This window comes from Cetorhinus maximus, chromosome 3 (genome assembly GCF_964194155.1).
Source record: "Cetorhinus maximus chromosome 3, sCetMax3.hap1.1, whole genome shotgun sequence".
Lineage (NCBI taxonomy): Eukaryota > Metazoa > Chordata > Chondrichthyes > Lamniformes > Cetorhinidae > Cetorhinus > Cetorhinus maximus.
Genome location: NC_135881.1, coordinates 207554003 through 207566140, shown reverse-complemented (window position 1 = coordinate 207566140; position 12138 = coordinate 207554003). Strand labels below are relative to the sequence as shown.

General features: G+C 42.4%; 1 protein-coding gene across 2 annotated transcripts in view; it reads right to left on the bottom strand.

Moving 5' to 3' along the window:
- Nucleotides 1–12138, bottom strand: part of LOC144679216 (cadherin-12-like) — a 245825-nt gene that overhangs the window by 54025 nt on the left and 179662 nt on the right. The gene's annotated exons all lie outside the window — the stretch shown is intronic.

The following is a 12138-nucleotide window of genomic DNA, read 5'->3' as shown; positions in this document are numbered from 1 at the left end:
ACCAGCAAAGGCTCTTTCTGCAGGTGATCCCAACATTTCTGTAATCTGAGATTCGGGGAATAACCACGACCCTCGTGTGCAATTGGTACAGTTTCATCTGGTATAAGCCAGTTTTTGGAGGTAGAAATCCAGGGGTATTTAATGATAATTTTGGAAAGGGAATTAATTGAACCTTCAAAGGAGAAACAGTTGCAGGGCAATGGGGAAAGAGAAGGGGTGGTGAGGAGTGGGGCTAATTGATAGCTCTTTGAAAGAACCAGCACAGGCAAAATGGGCCGAATAGCCTCCTTCTGCGCTGCATCATGCCATGATTCTACGACTCTCACAGCCGAACTTCCATCCAATCAATCAAAGCTCAATTCAAGGTTAAAGTTCAGCAATAAAACCATTCTCACCCAATATACTGCATATTCATTTAGAGTATGAATCAGTTCAAGTTATAAGATGAGGTTCTACACAAATATTGATGCTCTTGTTATTGAACACTGTGAGAGTTTAACTCGCTCATGTTGACTGCAGAGCTCATGAACCAACAGCAGAGGTCCCAACTGTTCTACTTTCCAAACCAAACCCTTGTTCTTTCTTGTCTCAATGAAGCTCCCAGTGAAACAAATTACAGCAACAAATGCACAATGTTCAAATTTTTTGTACTCTGTAAGATTCCAGGCTGTGAAAAATTTAGCGCTCATGCTCACAAAGCAGACCTTGAGTGTGCATACACTTGGACAATGAGTTATGTTGAGCTCTAGTGGAAAGATTGACGATGTCAACAGTGTGTTCCTGAAAGGGCAATGATCAGGGCCCACTGATTCATAGTGATTGAATACGTGAAATTCTGTTTTTAATCGTGTAAAATTTTAGAACTTCAGAAAAACATCATTCAGTGGCCTTAACTAAGTCACCTTTTAGAGACCCTGTGTTCAACTCACCCTGCTCCCTTCCTGTTAACTACTACTAAATAATTACATTTAAAATCTACTAACTGCATGGGCACTTAAGATTTTCATCAGGCTGCATAACAACAAAACTAATTCCTGGTGCCTTTCCCTCCAGGCAAACGGGGAGTATTCCATCACACTCCTGAATTGTGCCCTGTAGATGGTGGACAGGCTTTGGGGAGTCAGGAGGTGAGTTACTCCTCACACGTTCCCTAGCTCCTGACCTGCTCTTATAGCCACAGTATTTATATGGCTAGTCCAGTTCAGTTTCTGGTCAATGGTAACCCCCAGGATGTGGATAGTGGGGGATTCAGTGAGGTATTGCGATTGAATGTCAAGGGGTGATGGTTAGGTTCTCTCTTGTTGGAGGTGGTCATTGCCTGACACTTATGTGGTGCAAATGTTACTTGCCACTTGTCAGCCCAAGCCTGGATATTATCAAGATCTTGCTGCATTTGAACACGGACTGCTTCAGTATCTGAGGAGTCGCAAATGGTGTTGAACATTGTGCAATCATCAGTGAACATCCCCACTTCTGACCTTATGATGGAAGGAAGATCATTCATGAAGCAGCTGAAGATGGTGTCCTCGTCCCAACCATCTTCAGCTGTTTCATCAATGATCTTCCTTCCATCATAAGGTCAGAAGTGGGGATGTTCACTGATGATTGCACAATATTCAGCACTATTTGCGACTCCTCAGATACTGAAGCAGTCCATGTCCAAATGCAGCAATACCTGGACAATATCCAGGTTTGGGCTGACAGGTGGCAACTAACATTCGCGCCACACAAGTGTCAGGCAATGACCATCTCCAACAAGAGAGAATCTAACCATCACCCCTTGACGTTCAATGGCATTACCCTCACTGAATCAACATCCTGGGGGGTTACCATTGACCAGAAACTGAGCTGGACCAGCCATATAAATACTGTGGCTACAAGAGCAGGTCAGAGGTTAGGAATCCTGCAACAAGTAACTCACCTCCTGACTCCCCAAAGCCTGTCCATCATCTACAAGGCACAGGTCAGGAGTGTGATGGAATACTCCCCACTTGCCTGGATGAGTGCAGCTCCCACAACACTGAAGAGGTTTGACACCGTCCAGGACAAAGCAGCCCACTTGATTGGCACCACATCCACAAAAATTCACCCCCTCCACCACCGATGCACCATAGCAGCAGTGTGTACTATCTACAAGATACACCGCAGAAACTCACCAAGGCTCCATCCAAACCCATGACCACTACCGTCTAGAAGGACAAGGGCAGCAGATAGATGGGAACACCGCCATCTGCAAGTTCCCCTCCAAGCCACACACCATTCCTGACTTGGAAATATATCACCGTTTCTTCACTGTCGCTGGGTCAAAATCCTGGAATTCCCTCCCTAACAGCACTGTTGGTGTACCTACACCACATGGACTGCAAAGGTTCAAGAAGGCAGCTCATCACCACCTTCTCAAAGGCAACCAGGGATGGACAGTAAAAGCTGGCCCTGCAGGCGAAGCCCACATCCCGTGAATGAATAAAAATAATCCCTAAGTTAAACAACACAGGCACATTCCAGTGATAACTAATGGCAAATAAAATAATGTTGCCTTGATGTCGCTGTGGGACATTGGTGAGATTGTTTAGAAGAACCCTAATGGTTATTGCATCCTTTATCTATGAAAATTAAGAAGAAAGAAGGAATGTATTTTATTGATAAGGGGAATATTCAATGAAGGTTATCCATGGCTGCAGGCGTTAACTGCAAAAATTTGTATTAAGAAATGAAACAAAACCCTTGTTTCCTGGATGAATAAGATGTTATTCTTCCTGCCACAGTCTTTCTTCCTTTGCCCATTCTGTTTCTTGATTTCACTGCAAATGATGACATCAACCTTTCATTGATGTGTCTGACTGCAGCTTAAAGACAAACATAGAAACTAGGAGCAGGAGTAGGCCATTCGGCCCTTTGAGCCTACTCTGCCATTCATTATGATCATGGCTGATCATCCAACTCAATAGCCTGCTCCCGCTTTCTCCCCATATCCTTTGATCCCTTTTGTCCCAAGAGCTATATCTAACTCCTTCTTGAAAACATTCAGTGTTTTGGTCTCAATTACTTTCTGTGGTAGCGAATTCCACAGGCTCACCACTCTCTGGGGGAAGAAATTTCTCCTCATCTCAGTCCTAAACGGTCTACCCTGTATCCTCAGACTGTGACCCCTGGTTCTGGATTCCCCCACCATCGGGAACATCCTTGCTGCATCTACCCTGTCTCGTCCTGTTAGAATTTTATAGGTTTCTATCAGATCCCCCCTCCCTCATTCTCCTGAACGATTACTCATTATTAAGAAATATTGTCATGATCAGGTGAGGAGAAGTAGAATGGCTCCCCTCTTCTCCCACTCCTCGGGTGGGATTTTCCGCCCCCCGCCCCCACCCCGTCGGGATCACCCGGTCCCGCTGAAAGGAAACGGACTTTTGCCTGGGCCGCCGAATTTGCCGCCGAATTTGCCGTGACAAGGCCGGAAAATCCAGGCCCTCATTTGACCGCAACAGGTTTCTTTTCAAAAGGATATGTTTTCCCATTCAGAGAGGGTTTAACTGTAAAAGACACCAACAGATAGGTTTCCTTGGGTTTTTAAAAAGAAAGAGAATAATATTTATTGCACTTACCCCAGTCTAAGAAAAATAAAAAAAATGTGCTCTAACTTTCACACATACGTCAGGTTCACACACACAAAATAGGTTACAAAGTGGGAGACCTCCTGGGTTGGTGACTTGGGTGGATCCAAGCCGAGCTCAGTGATCCCTCAGGATTCGGTGTCGCGGGAGTTAAAAGGTGTCGGTGGTTGATTTATCTTTTCTTCTAGGAAGGGCAGCTGATGGGCTGATGTTTTAAAAAATCTCTGTCTGTGGTGCAGAGATAGTCAGACTGCAGACAGGGATCAAGCTTTCAAAATTGGGTAGTGAGAGAGGGAGAGAGAGAGTATCCAATTGGGGACCCTCTGTTCTGATCATTTCCAGAATGACTTGTTGCTTCCTGGCTCTTGGAGTAATAAGATGTGTTATCTGAAGTCAGTTTTGATCATGTGATCACATGAGAACAGAAGAAATAGGAGCAGGAGTAGGCCATTCTACCCCTCAAGCCTGACCCGCCAGTCAATAAGACCATGGCTGATCTGCCCCAGGCCTCAACTCCTCTTTCGTGCCAACTCCTCATAGCCCTCGACTCCCCGATATTTCAAAAATCTATCTACCTCCTCTTTAAATACTTTCAGTGATCTAGCCTCCTCAACTCTCTGGGGTAGAGAATTCCAGACATTCCCTACCCTCTGAGAGAAGAAATTCCTTCGCATCTCAATTTAAATGAGTGTCTCCTTATTCTGTAACTATGTCCCCTAGTCCGAGATTCCCCCACTAGTGGAAACACCTTCTCAACATCTACCCTGTCAAGCCCCGTCAGAATCTTGAACGTTTCAATAGGATCACCCCTCATTCTTCTAAACTCTAATGTATAAAGGCCTAACCTGTTTAGCCGTTCTTGATAAATCAACTCCTTAATCCCAGCAATCAGCCAAGTGAATCTCCTTTGAACTGTCTCCAATGCCAGTATATCCCTTCTTAAATACATGGACAAAAACTGTACACAGTACTCCAGATGCAGCCTCACCAACACCCTGTACTGTTGTAACAAGACTTCCCTATTTTTAAACTCCAACCCCCTAGCAATAGAGGCCAAAATTCCATTTGCCTTCTTAATTACTTGCTGCACCTGCATGCCAACTTTTTGTGTTCCATGCACAATAACATCCAGATCTCTCTGTGCTGCACTTTTTTGGCGTCTCTCTCCATTTAAATAATAGTCTGCCTTTTGATTCTAACTACCAAAGTACATCACCTCACACTTTCCTACATTAAACTCCATCTGCCAAGTTTTTTCCCACTCACCCAACCTATCTATATCCCCTTGCAGATTCCTTATGTCCTCATCACAACATGCCCTCCCACCTATTTTTGTATCATCAGAAATTTTGGATAAATTGCACTCTGCCCCCTCCTCCACATCATTAATATAGATAGTAAATAATTGAGGCCCTAGGACTGGTCCTTGTGGCACTCCACTAGTTATGTCTTTCCAACCTGAAAAAGACCCATTAATCTCGACTCTCTGTCTTCTGTGTGCTAACCAATCCTCAATCCATGCTAATACATTACCCCCAATATCGTGAGCTCTTATCTTGTGCAATAACCTTTCGTGTGGCATCTTATCGAATGCCTTTTGGAAATCCAAATACACTACATCTACCGGTTCCCCTTTATCACCACTGCTTGTTATATCCTCAAAGAACTCTAGTAAATTTGTCAAACATGATTTCCCTTTCACAAAACCATGGTGACTCTATTTGATTGCATTAAGCTTTTCTAAATGTCCTGCTATTTCTTCCTTAATAATGGACTCTAGCATTTTCCCAATGACAGATGTTAGGCTGACTGGCCAATAGTTTATTTCTTTTTGTCTCTCTCCCTTCTTGAACAGCGGCATCACATTAGCGGTTTTCCAATCTACTGGGACCCTCCCAGAATCCAATGAGTTCTGGAATATTTCAACCAATGCCTCCACTATCTCTGCAGCCACTTCCTTTAAAACCTTTGGATGCAGACCATCAGGTCCTGGTGACTTTTCTGCCTTTAGTCCCATTAGTTTGTCAAATACTTTGTCCCTCGTGATAGAGACTGTTACAAGATATTTCCTCCCATTAGCTCCTTGCTTATCTGATATCTTTCAGATGTTTATATCCTCCACTTTGAAGACCGATGCAAAATATTGGTTTAAATTATCTGCCATTTCCCTGTTCCCCATTATCAATTCTCAAGTCGCATCCTCCAGGAGTCCCACGCTCACTTTAGCCACTCTCTTTCTTTTTATATGATCAACACCTCTATTACATAAATGATTTGAAGTTAGAAGACATTGCTACACAATGGGGAATTGTATGGTGGCTGTTCTCACTGCTTATGATAAAGTGATTTCTCTGTAGCTCTTTATTAAGTTTCAAGCTTGGGGACAGTGGGCAGGATTTTCTGCACCCGTCCACCACCGGGATCTTCCGGTCCTGTCGCAAAGTCAGTGGGATTCTGGCTGGGGTCCCGCCTGCGATGGGGCTGGAAAATCCTGACCAGTGTGTCTGGAAGTCCACTGAAACTGACTGCAACTCCTGGAGTCCACAAATGTGCAGAATAATGCAGAAATCCAGAGGTTGCTGACAGTGATTCAATGCTTCTCTAGAGGGTAGGTCTTTGAAGCATCCTCCAGAAGTCAGTGGGAAATCATTGAATTGACAAGAACCTCCACCCCGATGCTGTTAATCTCACTGTAAAAACTCTTGAAAAAGTTACACGTTTTTGACTGAGGCGTAACTGAGTTTTTAACAGCATTCTAAGTTCAGAATTACAATTAAGCATACGCACTGGCCTGGAAAGCCAATTTAATATTATGGATTGTCAAGTTTCTCACCTATGATAAAAAAAATTCCATACATTTAAAAAAAATAGAAGCTTGTTTGTAACATCTTATCTTCTGGCTTAATTCAATCATATTCGTTCATCTCACTACCTGAAAATTAAAAGTTAAAACTAAAGATATTCAGTGCTTTGAACTTCCTGGTTTGCTGTGTGAAAACTCCAATGTGACTGGTTGCTAACCTTGCTTGATTACATCACTGCTGTTGGACACCGAGAGATCCCCTTGACTTGGCACCAGATTCAAACTTCTGTCACATAAGAGGGAATCCATGCAACAGAGATTGATAGATCTTTGCAAACATCTTTCCTTGAGGTCAGTAATGAGAGCCATTGCTTCGTGGCTGACTACAAGCATGGAAATAAATTGATTTTTAATTGAGCAGAACTTTTGTAAAGATGCATTCTGCTCTATAAACAGTGTAGGAACTTAGAGCAACAGTGCTCATTTGAAACTAATTACTCAGCAAAATGGTGACTAATTTTGTTTTGAAGTTGCCTTTTCAAACACACATCCTAAACAACTTTACCTCATTGGAAATGCCATTTTGAATGAGGTAGTTTGTGGTGGGTTCTTACAAGAGGTCATTACAATGACCGCCTCATTAAGAATTGTCTCCAGATATGCTCCGAATTGATTAACCATACAAAAGAACACACGATTAACGGGGCGGACGAAAGGCTCATTAATATTCCATCTGCTCTATTCAGCAGTACATGGTTCTTTGATTGACAGAATACACAGATAAAATTGTTTGAATTCAGGAGAACAACTGTAGTGTCTCACCATCTGCTACACAAATGAGAAGTAAATAACTTTGCAAACCAGATATCTAGCAAACACAGAAACCAAGCACAGGGAGAGCAAATCGTCCAACAGTAATTGCAAATGTTCCCAGTTGTGAAATCAGACTCAATCACAGGAACCAGGCTAAGATAGAGGGAGACCATTTTAGTGGTTGCATCAGCCCACCAGAATTGGAAATAGAATGTCTGTCAGGAAATCTCCTGATAAAAAGGAGTTTCTAGACTCATAATCATAATATTGGGATAGTACGTTGGAGACTACAATGTTCTGCAGTGTCCTCTTCCAGTTTCTCCTAATTACATCCAATAATGGCACACAGCACATCTGGGAACAAGGTAGATGCTAAACTTTTCCCATTGTACGCAAACAGCATTCTGGCAGCTTTATTTTTTAATCATATGAGAGTCAATGCTGTTCGCATGCCAAGAGTTGAGGATAGTTAATAACTTAACCTGGCAAACTTATATTCCTGACAAAATGTAATAAACTGTATGCCTCTGGCACCACTTATCAGAAACAACTACACAAGGTTCTGTCTATTTAATTAATACTATCAGATGCCTTGTGATGTTTTCCTTGGTGAGCTTTTTGAATATGGATTTTTAAAGGCAAGAACGTTATTCCAAGGAGTATTATCATGGATGTTATTGCCATTTTAACTTCTCTAGACCCATCTTTTGTTTCTTTACTCACTCCATTACCATCCCCTTTTTGCCTCATTTAATCTCTATCATCTTCCACCTGGTCACAGACCTTCCCTTTTGTTCTATTGTCCCCTGCCACCTCCCTCTGCCTCTGCACTTGCTCAAACTGTTGCATCTCTAACTTCTTCCAGTTCTCACGAAAGATCATCAACTTGAAATGTTAAAAGTGTTTCTCTCTCCACAGATGCTGCCTGACCTGCCGGGTTTTTCCAGCAGTTTCTGTTTTTAGTCAGATTTCCAGTATCTGCAGTAATTTAGTATGATCAGGAACACTGATTTGTCTAGCATTGGGATTGTCCCTGGGGTTATGGAGCATTAGAATGGGATCTCAGGTTCAGAGTGTAGTAATATTTGAGGGGGAGGGACAAGACTCTGAGGACTACAGGAACAAGCACGTTTTTGGATATAGAATCACTGGGAGAGGGTTCCTGTGATCTGGAAGCAGCCTTAAAGGAGGTCCCAATCTGAGACCAGGGAGGACTGGATTGGGGGAGTCAAATCAGGGAGCATTAAGGCAAGGATTGGAGGAGGGAGTCAACTCAACTCAACTCAAGGGAACTTTGGAAGGGGGCATATGAAATGGCTGTGGGAGAATTGGTGGGGAGTGAATTTCTGGGGGTGGTGTAGCCAACAGCACTGGCAAACAGGCTCCAGCAGCTCCACATGTGTTTTGAGTAGCGGGTTGGAAGTTTGAGTATCTTACTAACTTTATCAGCACCTTCCACTGCCATTTTACTGGCTTTCAGCTTCCCTCCAACCAATCCACCGCCCCTTTGGGGTCTCAAGCAACCCCACTACTTTCCTCATCCTCTGCCATTTGCTCGTTTTCATGAAGAAAAATCCACCTTTATGCTCCAAAAATAGTTTCTCAGAAGAGAAAGATTTTTAACAGAATTTATAATAAGAAGTAGGTGGGTTTTGGTCTGCTTGTGATGATCAGCCAATCAGAAAAAAATAAAACACTGATAAAAAATGAACCTATGTTCTCTTAAATTCCCATCAACAATTTCCTAACTCGATTTGAATTCTGTGAAGCACAGTATTAGTGAGGGTACCAACATACAGGTCTTTAATAAACATAATTTTTTATTTTAAACAATAATGTAAAAAGCCTCATCTTTCTCGGCTCCCTGTCCTTCACTGAGACATTGTTTCCCAAATGGACATGAGAGACAGGAGTGAATAAATAAACACATTTACAATTATACAGTGCCTTACATATCCTCAGGATGTGTCCTAAAGCAATTCCAGCCAATGAAGTACTCCCAGTGAAGGGAGCCCCTGCCCTTGGCTATGTCCTTGATTCTGAATATGCCTAGTAAGTGAAGAATGCAAATACTATTTTCAGTATGATTCCTCCAATTTTCCACCAGAGTTACATCAGCATACTTGGAGGAACCCTTGAGGAATTTCATGGCCATTTGTTTTCTGACTGTTCAAGAAGTAATGTTGTTAGTCGCAGGGACCATCTGTCTCTGAGTAGCTCATGATAGAAGAGAAGGACTTACATCTCTATAGAACTTTTCATGATTTCCCAAAGCACTATACAGCCAATGAAGTACTTTGAAGCGTAGTTATGGTTATAATAAAGGAAACCCATTGCCAATTTACGTGCAACAAACTCCCACACTCATCAATGGGACAATGATCAGGTGATTTGATTGAGGGATAAATCCCCTGTTCTTCTTTGCAATAGTGCCATGGGATCTTTTATGTCCATTTGAGAAGGTAAACTGGGCCTTGGTTTAACATCACATCCAAAAGGGAGCACCTCCAACAATGCAACACATCCTCAGTACTGCACTGGAGCATCAGCCTGGATTTTCTGCTTATGCCATTGGAATGGGACTTGAACCTACAACCTTCTGACTCAGGGTCAGGCGTGTTACCAGTAGAGCCATGGGTAACAATAGTGGCAAATGGCACAGTGACTAATATTATAAATATGAACCACGTTGAATAAGTCTTTGGGAAATCCATAACAAAAACAAAAAACGCTGGAGAAACTCAGCAGGTCTGATAGCATCTGTGGAGAGAAAGACAGAGTTAACGTTTTGAGTCCATATGACACTTCTTCAGAGATTTTGAGAAATCCATCTCTGCTTTGGCTTTGAAGCCTTTTGGAGAAAAAAAAAACACAACACAATTCCGAAATGCTGACAGGATGAGGGGATGTGCTTTCCTGCTTCGAGATAAACCACTGGCAGAACCTGCAAATGCACAAACTCAAAAATCCAAAAATGCAGGTAATAATAGTCAGCCAGGTGTGAGTCTGTGTGGAACACTCTTGCCTCCAGAGTCAGGAAGTTGTAACCTCAAACCTTGAGGAAGTGCTGCACTGTTGAAGGTGCTGTCTTTTGGATGAGTCATTAAAGTAATTTGAAGTTATTAAAGTCTGCCCTTGTGATGCATGTAAAGATCCAGTAGCACAGTCTTCACAATGGGAAGTTTTAATAAACAACAACAACTAGCATTTATATCACGTTTAACAATGTAAAGCACTCCACAGTAGTGTTAGCAAACACGTTTTGAAACTGAGCCATGGGGAGATATTAGGACAGGTGGCCAAAAGCTTAACTAAATAGATAGCTTTTAATGGGCATATTTACGGAGGGGAGAGGGGAGAAGGGAGAGAGAGGGGTGGAGAGGTTTAGGGATGGAATTCTGGAGCCTAAAGCTAGGTAGCTAAAAGCACAAATTTATACATTTAAAGGATGCTTTGTCACAAACGCTTCTGAGCGGGTATTGAACTAGCCAAGAATATAATTTGTTTTGGCGTAACATTCGCAGAGAAACAAGCTGGCTCAATGCAGATAATTTATTTTATCTTTCAGTGACTACATAAAAGTGTGTATGATGTTTCAGGTGGCTGCAACTTAGATCTGTATCTGTTTCTCCCACCAGCCAGTTAGATCTATGATTTTTTATCTGGACACAGTAGATTACTCTAATAAAAATGGATGGGGGGGAGGGAGAGTCAGCTTTCTCAAAAAATGCCATCTAATCTTCTGCTGGTGCAGATGATTGGAGTATTTTTGTTATCCGCAGCAAAAGCACATGCATTCTTCAATAACACTGAAGTGCCTTTTGATCAAAGAGGTTATATAATAATTCCACTAATTTTACCGGCTATATTGTAAGGTCCCTCTCCATTCCCCTAAACGAGTGATTAAAGCAGTAAAATCACTGAGGACCGGGATCACTTGTTTTAAGAATGTTTGCACACACTTTGTATTGTTGATTAGCTTGTGCCTATGCTCAGCTACCATCTGTGGCTTGAGGATTGAGGGCATGAGTCATATTTTCAGGATGAAGCCCAATCCTTCCGCAACTAGCTTTGCAGTCAATCATTGCATTCCGGCAAGGAGGGCGAGGAGAAGTGAGTCACAAGTCAATCCTGGTTATTATACGTTTGTAGTGGGTCGTAGACCTGAAGATTAATGAATGGAATGGTTTAACCTACATCACTCGACTGACTGTATTTGGTTTCTCAAGTGGGAGCAATCACTCCTGAGACTTTGGGAAGATAGGAAGGGAAATTGAATTGCTGCCATCTTTCTAACTGACCATCCTCTTTTCCAAAGACATGCAAGAGCCAGTAACTGCCTGTCACCTTTTCAAGGCAGGTGGACACAGTTGATTGACCAATATTCCAGAAATCTCCCCAAATTGCAAAGATCAATTGGAATTATCAATTATCAACATAGCAAATATTTCACTCTGCTATGTATTTGGGAGTCATGGTAAGCACAATAATAGTGCTCAGAAAAGACAGTACATGTGCGACAGCAACATAGCAAATGTGGTCACTAGTTCAGAGCTGCATCATGCACCTGCACTGGACTGAGCTGAATTCATCCTGTCATGACAAATCAATTAACAATAACTTCGAAATGTTACTCTCGGGGGACCAACCCATGATGTGTTAAGAGTGTGCTGAGCTTGATGAAGAGGGATGATATTTTTGATCACTATTAACATGCAAATGTATGCTACAGCTGTAGTGCCAGAGGAATAGCAGCCTTGAGGCCCAGAAACTGAGCATGCAAACATACGAACATACAAATTAGGAACATAAGTAGACCATTCAGCCCCTCGAGCCTGCTCCTCCACTCAATAAAATCATGGCTGAGCTACTTGTGTTTCAAATTCCACATTCCCATCTACCCCCGATAAT